General features: G+C 40.4%; 1 long non-coding RNA gene across 1 annotated transcript; it reads right to left on the reverse strand.

Moving 5' to 3' along the window:
• Positions 1–463: 463 nt before the first annotated feature.
• Positions 464–4,774, reverse strand: LOC113944370. Its single transcript, XR_003526658.1, has 3 exons — positions 4,671–4,774; positions 2,728–2,847; positions 464–1,364 (listed from the first exon to the last, which is right to left on the reverse strand). It is a non-coding gene; the product is annotated as an uncharacterized LOC113944370 (long non-coding RNA).
• Between the last annotated feature and the right edge of the window lie 8,574 nt (positions 4,775–13,348).

Consider the following 13,348-nt stretch of genomic DNA (forward strand, 5'->3'; position numbering starts at 1 on the left):
TTTTATTTAAATAAATAGCAGTCCCTAGCCACTTAACGTAGTTTAAAACCTTATTTCATTAATCTGCTCTACAAAAGAATAAAAGTATTGCTAGTAGACAGTCAGGTCAGACACACAGACACACCTGCCTTTTTATGGCCCCTCTTATGTGTCTCACATATCTCAGTAGGGCAATGTTATTTCTGCTTTCCTTCCACCATCCTTCATGAAAGACATGATTGCACATTGGTTCCCAGAGCAGCAGCGCAGCGGGAGCACACTGCAGTTGGTGCCATCTTGGGCAGCAGCCTGCATGTGCCAGCCCTGCCCAGCAATAGGGCCTGGCTTCAGCTTCCCAGAAAGCTGACAAGCTGGGGAAATTCCTGGCTCACACGCTTTTCACCAATGAGTAATGTCTGAGATTGTGCAGGGAGAATATCCTGAAATACTTTCCCTTGTTTATTCAGAAGATGTGTATATTCAGAAGGATTCCTATTAAAGGATGTACAAAATATATGTATTTGTGTGTTGGAGTGGTGTGTGTAATATCAAACTTGTTACAGTGTAATTCAGCAGAAAACAATTTCCTGTGTTCAGATTCTCCCTCTTTATTTTTGTCCATCTGTGTGTCTCAACAGGTTTCATCTATTCGCATAAGTGCTTTTAATCACTATCAGGTGTCTCATAATCGTGAAAAGGTATTATGCTGACAGCATTCTCTCAAACAGAGAGTCACAGCAATTCATATTTTATAAATGAGGAAATGAGATGCAGTAGCTGACACAGGGCACTTAGGATGTCCATGATGAAGCTGTAGAATGATCCACGTCCTCTTAGTCTCAACTGATGTCCCAAGCCTTGGTACAACCATTCCACTAGCACTATATTTTCCACAGTTTTGAAGATACAGGTAACAGTCCAGAGTAATATTATCAATATCTTAATTTATATCAAAGCAATAAACAAAACAGAGATAAAACATTCTCTTTTGGCAAAATTTGTACATTTCAAAACATGTTCTAGGCTTGGTAGAACTTGCATTAAATCCACTCGCAAACTTACATTGACTCATTTTGGTTTTGTTGAATCATTCTTGTTAAGGAACAGAACTCTTGCTTTTCCCATTACTTTGCTGCATTTTGAGTTGTCATTGCTCCATTGCCACAAAAGATTTGAATCATGGTCTCTGTGAGCTTCCAATGGATTCAGCAAAGCCTTGAAATACTTGCCTGAAACCAGTGAGATAACTTGAAGTGCAAAGCTGGTCAAGGTAAGTATCCTGAGGAGCTGTATGTTTCAGGGCCAATCTCCCACATCCACTGAAATTAGCAGGAATTCTTTCACCAACCACAGTGGGATTCAGTTCAAATTCATTTTCACTTAAACTTGCAAAATACGAGAAAACAGTAGTAAACAAGGGAAATAGTTCAACCCTTTTCACTCAAACCAATCAGCTCACCACACTTGCAGTGCATGGGCACACATTAGCGCATGAAGCCATTCCTGTGCTAGGGGGGTGTCTTTACTTTCTGAGAAGAGGTGAAAACCTATGAACCAGAAGTTAAGCTCAGAGGCTGCCAGCAGCTGCAGAGGCAGCTAAGACGCTGCAGAGTCTGAAGCGCTGTGGTGGAGGTCTGCAAGGAGGCTTAACAGGCTTGAAATGATAAAGTGAGTTGTCATCTGAGAAGATGTATCATATCAATTATGGGAGAGCAAAAAGCTTGGCACAGACCAGCAAAATATAAGACAAAGTGAAAAAAATGAAAACACATTTTCAATGAATATGAATGATCAAAAGAAGTCTGCTGCCACTTTATATCTCCCACACTCATATTAAGCCATCAGAAATTACACCAGGTATGCTGGTTTTAGCTGGGACAGAGTTAATTTTCTTCGTAGTACCTACTATGGGGCTGGGTTTTGAATTTGTGCTGGAAACTGTGTTGGTAATAGAGGGATGTTTTACTTACTGCTGAGCACTGCTTACACAGAGTCAAGGCTTTTTCTGCTCCTCAGCTCACCCCACCAGTGAGGAGGCTGGAGATACACAAGGAGTTGTAAGGGGACATAGCCAGGACAGCCGACCCCAACTGACCATAGGGATATCTCAGGCCATATGGTGTCATGCTCAGGATATAAAGCTGGGGGAAGAAGAAGCAAGTGGGGTACATTCAGAGTGATGGAGTCTGTATTCTCAAAAGCTGTTAGACATGATTGAGCCCTGCTTTCCCAGAGATGGCTGAACACCTGCCTGGACATGGGAAGGGATGAATGAATTCCTTGTTTCACTTTGTTTTCATCCACAGCTTTTACTTTACCTCGTAAACTGCCTTTATCTCAATGAATGAGTTTTCTCACTCATTCTCTCCTTCTGATTCTCTCCCCCATCCCTCTGGAGGCACTGGGCGAGCAGCTGTGTGGGAGTTAGTTGCCGGCATCAAACTACATCATCAGGTAACACAGGACCTCTTTCTCTTTGTTGCACATGCATCTTGCTTTGCTCATGTAATGCAATAGAAAGAAAGGAAAGCCTAACAAGATTTGCATTTTCTTAACAAAAAATAAAAGTCTGTTGCCCAGGGAAATGGTGGAGTCCCCATCCCTGGAGATATTTAAAAGATGTGTGGATGTAGCACTCAGGGACATGGTTAAGTGGGGGGCTTGGCAGTGCAGGCTTAATGTTTATACTCAATGATCTCAAAGGTCTTTCCCAACCTAAACAATTCCATGATTCTATGAAGTAGTCACCTCTCAGATGCTGTTAGCAGACTTTCCCATGCTGTTTGCTTCTGAGTGGGTCACTTTTGGCAAAACACGGGGGATCAGCACAGCAGTTGTCCACGTCCATGATAGAGCTCTGAGGGGAAGCTGTGGAGACAAAGGAAGTAGCACAGACAGTGTTAGTCATTCTGGGAAGCAGGCAGAGGAAATGAAGCAGGAATGGAAACAAACAAGCAAACCCAGCTCAAGGCTAAGCTGCACCCAGAACAAAGGTCCAACTACAAAATACTTTATAGCACTGTAAACAAGAAACGAGAAGGTTCTGTACATGGAATGAAGAAAACAGCTTTGTCCATTGCTGTATTCTCACACTTTCCCAGCCAGCAACATCCCCTAGGTAGTATTTCACAAGCATGCACAGAATTCCCATGGGAGGGAAGCGGTGATTATGACTGTGGCTGCATTACTTCCCAACCTGTGCAAAGCCTGGCACAGGTCAACATGCATTGATGCACTTGACATGTGTTTCAGCAACTGTGCCAGGCTGTCTCGGGGCCCCACATGCTCTGTATTTCCCAGTCCAACTCACATGTTAAAAGCCAAATGGAAAGAAGCAAACTTCAATAGCACACTGCACATCTTGTGGGTTTTTGGTGATAAATCCTTGGGGTTTGGAAGGCAGGAGTTATTTGGTTCATGAGGCATATGACAGTACTCTAGTCTGAACCACGAAAAAATGCATTCTACTCCAAAGAGACCACAAAGTGTCACCTGAATCACAGTGAAAAAGAAACCAAAATATGAAATTGTTTTGTCTCCAAGACTGAGAATGTGGCTTTTTCCATGTCCAAAGAATCCATGTAATATCTCATGTAATTAAATAAACACATCTAAATAATCTTAAACCTAGCTTAAGGACAAAAACCAATTACAATATCTTGGCTACAAGATACTGCCTTAAGAGTTGAGTATTTTGTACTTAGCATCTTCTTCCAAAGCACCTGTAACTGAGCATCTCTCTGCCAGAGATTCAGTAGCAGACAGGACAGACAGCAGACCTGATCCTGCTCACTGGTTCCCACATTCAAGGCTGCTCACCCTTTGAGGTCATGGGGTTTTCCCAAGGGCTTCACAGAGGGCAGGTGTCACCACAGACAGTGCTGCTTTGTCACAAAACCCACTTCAGCTTCAAGAACAAACCCATAACATGTAGAGTCGTACGACTTTCTCACCACTAACAAAGTTTTTTGTAGGGCCTACTTGGCTGTTGTGTTTCAGTGCTTTTGGGGGAAAAAAAAAGTTGTTTCAAGTTCTTGCATCATTGTAAATCAACTAGAGAGCCACACCATGGCAGATTCAGATCTCTCTGGAGACATGCTGGACTATCTAAAGACCATTTCAGTTCTCAAGCCCTCTGCACAGCTACAGCCTGACTTTACAGTAGCCTGGGACCTAAACAGACAGCAACACCCATTAGGTGCTTATGTGCATGTCCGTGTGCTTGTTCCAGCCCACCAACAATGTATTTCTGCTGAACTGCCCACAGCTCCCATCACAGGCTCTGCTATTGACCCCATTTTAGGGTAAACATTGTCAGTGCCCTTTCTGTCCTCACGAAACACAGGCAAGTAAATTTTTTGGAGCAGGTTGAATCCAAGGGCCCAGTGACTTGACAATTCCTTCTCTCTGGAAGGAAACATAGGAGCATGACAGAGAGCAGCCATGAATTGTCCAATCACACCCCAGCATAGATGATGGAAAGAAGAGAGGACACAGACCACACCTATGCACCACATAAGCAATAGACTTTGAGGTCCTTCACGTTAAAGGGTTGACCAGGATGCACTGACTGAGAATGCCAAGCGCAAATGGATATCTGCTACTTTTAAATTGTAGGACTTGTGAGGGGTCTGCTCCTATTAGACACCTTGTGTTCAACTCTTTTCTCTGAAAATTCCTTGCTTACGTACCTGTCTCCTCGCATTGCACAGAGTCCACAGGCTGAACTGAAGGTAGAGGGTTTTCCTGGTTGGTAGTAATAGCTTGTTGCTGGAGCAGCTAAGACCCTGCTTGATTCTGTCAAAAGAAATGCAGCAGAAGTTATGATAACTTAACCCAAAAGGCTCAACAATCAAGAAAAAGGCAACTAAGTGTCAGAAATGCAAGGGTCTGTTCCTCAGTGCTGATGATTGTAATTATATTTTGCATATGATTGCTACATTTTGTGCCTTTGGTAAAGCCTGAGAACCTCTCTCTCAACTGAGTTCAAACCAAGATATGCCTTACTAGAGTAGGCAGAATGCTTAATAAAGCTTCCAGAATATTTTCTTAATTTTTGCATATTTAATGACTGTAAATTGAACAAGCATGCCAAATGCTTGTAAGTCAAAGCATCCCTTTTATGTTTTGAGCTAGAGCTATTCCCTGGAGTATGGGCAAACTTGTGAAATACTTTCTTTATTTTCAGCCTCGTGGCTTTTTTATTCGGCCCCTGTCCAGTCCCTCATTTAATGAGGTGTTGGACTCCTAAGTAAATCTTTGCTATACTTGATCTTCACACATCCAAGATCATGGCAGCCAGTGCTCACCACTCAGTTTCTGATTTATATGTTCAAGGTGGTGATAAAACAAATAATGCACAATGGTTACTAATTTTGATCATATAGATATTGTAGTCAACATCATTTGTGCACACAGGAAAATTAAGTCAAAAAACAGCCAAAAGTAACCTGCCATCATTTCAGCAAACTTCTTGGGGGATTAAAGAATAACAGTGAGTGTAACCACATCTGGATCTTTCATTCGTAATACTTGAAGTGTATTACGAAGTTGGTATCAGAAGCCCACAATTTAAAATGGTGAATCAGATGAATAGAATACTCAGTGTATTCTATGTTCAGGGGATGTGAAGAGCATGTACTGTGGGGCCTCATGGAAGAGTTGTCCATGTAAAACCAGATTTTATATTTAGAATCCATTTTTCAGATCTCCTTTTCCAGATGTTAGCAATTTCTACCAGCTCTGGTAAACTCTTAGTGCAATAGCCTTTACCATCCACTCAAAACACCACCAACTTACTCATTTTGAGCACCAACCGAGGAGTCTGGGCTGACCAGTTTTCAAGCAGCTGTGGAAACTTGCTTCTGAACTGGTAGAACTGTCTCACTGCAGGGTGACATTGTGAGCTGGTTTGTCCATTTGCTGTCGCAGAGAAAGACTGAAGGTCCTGATGATAGCTGCAAGCCTGGTGTGGAACATGACTCTGTGACCCTCTTTGACAGGTAAGATTCTGGTACGCTTTGGGTTACTAAAGACTTATCTAACTCCATGCATCTCGAGTTGGGTGTCTGGACCAAAGTGACTGTCTGAGCTGCTTTAGTCAGTGAAAAAAGAAAAGTATATCCAGAGAGCAATTTGTGGTATTTTGAACAGTCCTCCCTCTCTGGCTCTACAGACACCCTAAAGGAAACTGAGATTACCTGAAACAAGGTCCTTTGGACACCTGGAGTTAAGGGAGCTGATTCCACCCCCTAGTTGGCTGCTAGCACAGTTTGTTCATACCTGCACAATTCTTTGCTTGTTATCACATCTAGGCTGAGAGAGTTCCTTATGTTTCATGGTTTGTTTTGCTTTTTCAAAACAAACCCTGAAAACTTCAAATATTTTTTTAAAAGCCAGAGGGCACTTGGTCCCTGTACCCTGTTTGTGCCATTGCTCTGCAATCCCCCGTGCTGAAGCTTGCTTATTGCCCTTGAGCCAGGCAGGATCCCACTCACTCTTGTCAGGTTTTGAAGACGTTCTCGTTCATTTCTGTAGGATGAGAGAGAAAGATAATTTCCTTCACTATTTACATTTTGAATCCTGATCTCTGCCCCCTTCTAGTGAGATTTCTAGTGAGATTAATCCACAGACAAAAGCATCTGTCCACACTGTGTCAAGCAGTGACATCTTCACAGATGAAGTCTGGTTTCACTTAGGAAAATCATACTCTTCCTTTGTATTTTATCATTTCTTCCCAGATAGCTTCTTCCTTGCTGCTATTAGAGGTCCAGATTCTGCTTACACAAATGGAGGTAAGACAGGACTGTCTATGGTCTAAGCGGACTATCTTGACCTTATCTCTGTTTATATGTAAAGTAAACATGAATAACATCAGAATTCAACAGGGAATACAAACAGGGGAATCAGATATTGCTTCTTGCATCATCTTTCAGTAGTTGGGAGAATTTATAATTATTTTTTCTAATTAACACTACAGGATCAGGCTACAGTTTTGCAGCATCAAAGCTTCTGCACTTGCGACTTCACTGCATTTCTTTGTCTTTACTCAGAGACTCACACAAAAGTAAATAAATTATTTTCTTTATGAGAACTCATGAAGTTCTTATATCAGCATCTCAGGATAATTGATTCAATCACAGTCCCTGGTTCTTACTATGTTACTCTAGCTCTACACCAGCACTCCTGCACTGATGACAGACACAAGCTTTCTACGTCCCCAACTTGTTTTGGGTTTTGAGTTAATTTAGTATTCAATGCACAGTTATGACAAAGACAAATACATGGCTGTGCTCATTGTCATCTATGTCTGTGCTATGCTATTAATTTGAAGCAATATATTTTGTGTGCACAAAGTATTCAGTTTACCTGCTTTTTTTTACTATTACATTACCCCTCAACTGAACTCAGAATATTTTCCTACATATTTTACATCACTGTCATTTCACGTCCTTCTAACACCTGTGCTTTTTCTAGGCAAATAAAATTCTGATCACTAGATGGGCCCATTTCAGTGGAAGCAGAATCACTGCTAATGTACTATTTTTCAGATGCCCAGCCTTAGTTCCATAAAACATACTCAGTTAATTACATGAAGTATAAATTCTCTCATCACCAATTACCTTGAAAAAAGGCCTTCAGAGTTGGCAATTATTTATAATGCAGGAGGCGACTACATGACATTTTCAAAATCTCTATTTTTTTGCCAATTTCCAGGTGTCAGAAACATCCAGAACACTGGAGAACCTGTTTCAGTTGAGAGAGTGAAACCCATCTAGGAAGAATGGGGAGTGATTAGGAGGACACATTTGAAAAACCAATCAAACAGAATGAAAGTACAGATAACAGGGAATAGATAGGTCCACCAGCAGCAACCTGCAGAAACGGCCTTGCAGATCACTGACAGCCATGTGAGCCAGAAGAGCAGTAAGCAAAGATAAATTAAAGATTCAGGTGGCACTCACATTGCTGAAGAGATTAGCTTGTCTCAGGTGCCAATCTCTTGTGTTGTGATTCAGATCAGTATGGATCTGGGAGTGTTAGCATAAAGAATATTTTATTGTGCTTTTGAATGGTAAAACTCAGTTGGAAGGATCATCCTTTGTCCCGGGTTAGTACAGAGCCTGACACTGTGGGGTGTTGATGTATGGCAGGTGTTTCTTGAAGTTACTGCAGTAACAGCAGTCAGAGCAGCAATGGTATGTTAGACTTTATGGACTTTCTCTGTGCCCACCTCTGGCAGCAGTGGTGGACTACAAGCCAGTCCTTTCTGCATGGACTATATAAATAAAATCTTTCACCACATGCTTTCTCCTGCCCTTGTTTCAGGACAGAAGGGAACAACTGCTGTCTGCTTTTCTTCCTGCTTACAGCAAAAGTTGCAAGAAGTTTTGGAGCTATATGTAACCTTCATTAGGATAAGGCCCTCTGTTCTTTTTTATGTGTGTTGACAGTCACATCACTTGGGTCTAGATATTTGGGAATTTAGAATATAATAAAAGCTAATTACCTAGGATCCCTGTAAGAGATAGAAAGAACTTAATCCTTTAAATGAAATATCATTGGGCTTGATCTTGATTTACTTAATGGGTCTTGCCATGGTATGACAAGGTTCTCAGGTCAGGGATCTACAGGAGTCCAAATGCACAAATTGAGGGGAAAATTGTGATTGTAGGTGATCTTGTAAAGTACAGATATTTTGTAATTAACATTCTTTACCATGTATAGGATATCCTGTATTATATAGGCTTGATTTCATATTTTCTTATCAAATTTATTTGACAGTATCATGTACAAGGAGAATGGAAACTTTAAAACAAGAGCCTTAGATTTCACTATTTAATCAGTCTTTTGATTTTGCTATTTGGTTGTTCAAGAAAAAATCTAAGCATAAAATACCATCTCGTTTCTGAATAGTGACGAGTATCCATGGTATTGAGATCCTCACACTAAACACTGTGAGAACACTTAGTGCTGTTCACCTCCAGATATTAATTTACTTCATACTTTTGTGCTTTTACAAATCTTGAAACTGGAGATGCCCAGGGGTTTGTCCACACACTGAGGCTCTGATGAAATCATGAACTGAAGCAATCTGGTCCTCTCATGGTGGACTGCCTCTTCTACCCACATTCTTCCTCTGCTGGAAAGGACAGCAGTAGCTGCATTCTGCACCTCCATTTTCCCTGTCTGGTGCAACCTTGTGCTGTCATGCAGTGCCCCATCAATGTCACAGCTGTATTCCTCACTTGTACTTCCTCAGCTATGTAATTTCGATGCTATTATGGGTATCTTTGCATGACAGTGTGACATTCTGCCCCTTGACTTCCCTCACCTGGAATCACCACAACTATGCCTGGTTTTGCACTGCTTTTTTCCAAAAATTTTTAGCTAAATGCCACTTTAATAAAATTAATCCACTCAACATCTTCTGTTACAAAACATTTTGCTCATCAGCTTTTCATTGATTAGTGTTAGTTTCGTGATGGCCAGCTTTTTCTCTGCTCTCATTACTCTTACACAATCATATCTTGCTAGTGGGACTGACAAGTCCAACAGTCCCTAATGAGAGAGTAAAGATGCAGGTGAGGATCCTCCTTATGCAATTGTGCGTAGGACCCTCATTGCCAAAGCCATCTGGAACTGGGAGAGCCAGCGTGACAGTCTGCTCCATCCTTCCGAACTTGAGAGGTTACGGAGGGGCCTTACTCATTGATGTGCCAGGTAAGCACAGAGTGTGCACATGTATCAGCAAATTAAACATGTCCAAGGTCTTTCTTTAGCCCTGAGATTAATAGACTGAACTAGCTTGTGTCCACAGAGTGATCTCTCAAAGCTTCCAACATCGGGTGGCTGTACCCAGGCAACCCCTTGGAAGTATCCCTTTTGCCATATCAAGGAATAGTGCGGGCGAGGGTACTGGCAAGAATGAAAAGCATATGGAAGACCCTACTAACAGGTCAATTAAGCTCCTGTGCCAGCTCCACTGGAAATTTGGCTCCATTTGTTTAATCCACAGTCATCTGTGGTGGTGGAAGGCAAGGAGAGAGGCAACTACTAAACTTTTGCACTTCCCATTACAACGGAGCTTCCTTTATCTTTACCCTGGAAGTAGCAAACCTTGGGGCAACCTACATTTCCATGTGTAAGCTGTTTAGGAGGAAGTGGACTCCTATACATAGCTTAACTACACTGAAAATTGCTGAAACCCATATCTATCACCCCCTGCTCCTTCTCTCAGTCTTCTGAGTAAAATCCTACCCTGTGTGCTGGCCAGTGTTACATTAATCCTCCCTGTGTATCTGTGGAGGACTCTGCAAACACACATAAAAGCAGTAGTAGCACTGGCTGTGTGTGTCTGAGCCTGGGAACAGAGCCTTAGGCAATGGGCATGTTCAGATGCAGCTGCTTGACTTTTACTCACAGCAAATCACGTGTGTGTCCCTAAAAGTCGTGTTGAGGAATTATTATGTAGTCCTTAATAAGTAGCACTATCCCTTCCTGTCTACTCCCAGTGTGCAGGGAATGAGACCTTCTTTTTAAACCTGTGCCACTTCCATCTTTTTGCCTTCTTTTTGAGTTGGGAAGGGTGCAGTGCTGGCCTTAAATCCCTGAAGGAAATGTAAATAAGAAATATTTAAAATATTTCAAACATGATAAGATTCTTCTTTATTATTCAGATTCTGTGAACAAATCTGGAAAGTCTTCAGTATCTAACTCCCAAAACACTTATACACAATAGAGGTGAATCACAGTTTCCCGGCTCCAGGAGCTAATGTCTGTTTAGACTAATCCATTTTGTACATTTCTCACATTTTTACTCCTCACTGCTCAGAGCTTTTAAATCAGGCTCATACATAGGAAAAGCTTTTCTGATTCCTGCAATTTGTATGAAATGGATTCAGTGGGATTGTTTTTTCCTGTCTTTAATTGCTTCCTCATCAGCTCAGTTCACAATGATCCAAAACCACAGCAATAGTATCCTTCGGCAATTTGCTTTATCTTCCTATGAAAAGAAAGGCTCTGATCTCATTCTACCCATGTCTGAAAAGGATGGTAGTTTATTTTACTGCTGCAGAATGACAGCATATGAATATAGAGACTTATCAAATAGTATTCACACACGAACAAGCAAGTGCATGTATTGGTACTGTCAAAGGAAAGCTGTCAGGGAAAGATCATGTTGTCATAAACCAAGAGAAGCTAAAAATTAAATTAGATGCTGAAAATATTGAACACACAACCAAGAAGAAACATATGATAAAAATCACACATCATTAGATTTATAAATTATTTATAATAATTAATAGCTGTTAAGAGCTTGCAACAGGTCTAAGCTGTACGTGTACCAAATGGTTATAAGTACATCACGTACATAAATACATGATAGTTGGCAAAATACTGTCCTGATAAAGTCTATAATAATCTTTTATTTACTGAAATATCTATTAACCACATATTAAGCCCCTATACATAAATTTATATATAAAGGTTTAATAAAAATGCTTCTTTTCCTACTTGTGCAGTAAGGACTCATAACATAGCTAATTCATTATGATAATAGTGGTTACTATGGAGCAGTTCATTACATGTTATGACATTATCTGAAAAGAGTATATTATTATTAAGCATTTGTTTTGCAGAGCTGAAAAGGAAAACACAATGTGGTGATATTCATGTTGATTTTCCATTACTAAGGACTACACTGTGAGATTGGAGGAAAGCTAGGAAAAAGAAAGAGGTACTTTCTTCTTTATGGGTAATCCTGTCAGCTACTAGCAGAAACAACATGAGAACTGGTCACCCTGTTACTCCTTACACCTGTACATGGAACTTTCAAGCAATAAATGCTCCTGGAAAACACACGTAGAAATGCATATTTGGAGGCTCTATGCAGTCTCCAGAAGGGTTTTTTCTCTTACATGGTTTTATATACAATTCAGCTTCAGAACCATCATAATATTTTGCATTTGCTAGGCAGCTTTTATTCCAGAAGCTCAAAGCCCATTACAAACAGAACTACCCTTTCACAGTAGGCTGAATAATTATATATTGGCATTAATGTTTCACAGACTGGCAAAGGTATCCAGCACCTTGCTCAAAGTCACACAGATAATTGAGTGCTTCGTACTAGTTAAGATCAGTAGGATGTACCTCCACTTACCCAGTGTACCGAGCAGGCTCCTGCCCAGTCACAGGACTGTCATGTCTCCTTCTTTTCTCAGATGTGATGCAGATTTGAAAAGAAAGAAATTTTTTCTCTCAGGTGCTGCTCCTGCTGCATATTATTCCACTTGCTGATATACCAGGCATAGTTACAGCCCAAGGTCCCTCAGACAATACCCAACACGTCACTCACAGACATATAAAAGAGGGAGAAATGCTATCTATCTGCACACAGAAAAAGGGTTAACCACTGTAATTTACATCTTACCCCTAAACTCAACAGATTACAAATAATATAATGAAATTTAAAAATGTGTTTGCATAGTTTAAGAAAAAGTAAATATACAAGATCTGCCTAATTAGGCAAGGAGCTAAGGCTGCACAGATGTTTTCATGTGTTCTAATGCCATCAGGAAACATTGAACAACCCCGTCATAGAAACTGGGAGATCATTTTTTAGAGTTCTTTGTAGTTATATAACAGATAGATCTTTGGAAAACAACCCTTGTTAATGAACCATAAATAGACACCTCCCTGAGGCCATGTTAAAGCACATTGTAGTCATTGTGAATAGGACACTGGTAAGATGGAATTCAAAAATTCTCATATAAGCTCATAAAAAACCCTAATAAAATGCATATTTATAATTCAGTCTTTATTATAGCAGTGCTTATGAGGGATGCATTGAAACACTTTTAGTCTACTAAGTAAACCCGAATTCTAGACCTGTGCAAGATTGTATTCTAGATTCTGTGCAAGACAATGGGTCGGCAAAATTTAGTTGTAAATAATTTGCATTTTTTAAAGCTTTATATTAGTCCAGGAAAGCTCTTGAATAATTTTGTCAACTTCGGGTTAATGTTATCTTTTTTTTTTTTTTAAATATGTTACTATAGAATACTACAGGCATGGTATCCTTTATAGTTCCATGGCTACAGCTCTTACTGATTCTTAGTTCTGCTCTTAGACATGTTTATGGTGAAATAGCTGAATATTAGTTTCCATTGTCAAAAGGCCAGAAAGCTGACTGAGTCTCTCTGAAATCCCTGGATTTCTTAATCAGTTCTGATTGTGGTCACTTAATATCTCTCATCCTAGATAGCTGTATTAGTTTAGAAATGCTACAGATTCTTATGGCCCAGACTCTGTCTTCAGTGCCTAAAATTAGTTCTTAAATCTCTCCTTTACCTGGCTATTAGTGACT

This window comes from Corapipo altera, unplaced genomic scaffold, assembly GCF_003945725.1.
Source record: "Corapipo altera isolate COAL_440 unplaced genomic scaffold, ASM394572v1 0, whole genome shotgun sequence".
NCBI classification, from domain to species: Eukaryota; Metazoa; Chordata; class Aves; order Passeriformes; family Pipridae; genus Corapipo; species Corapipo altera.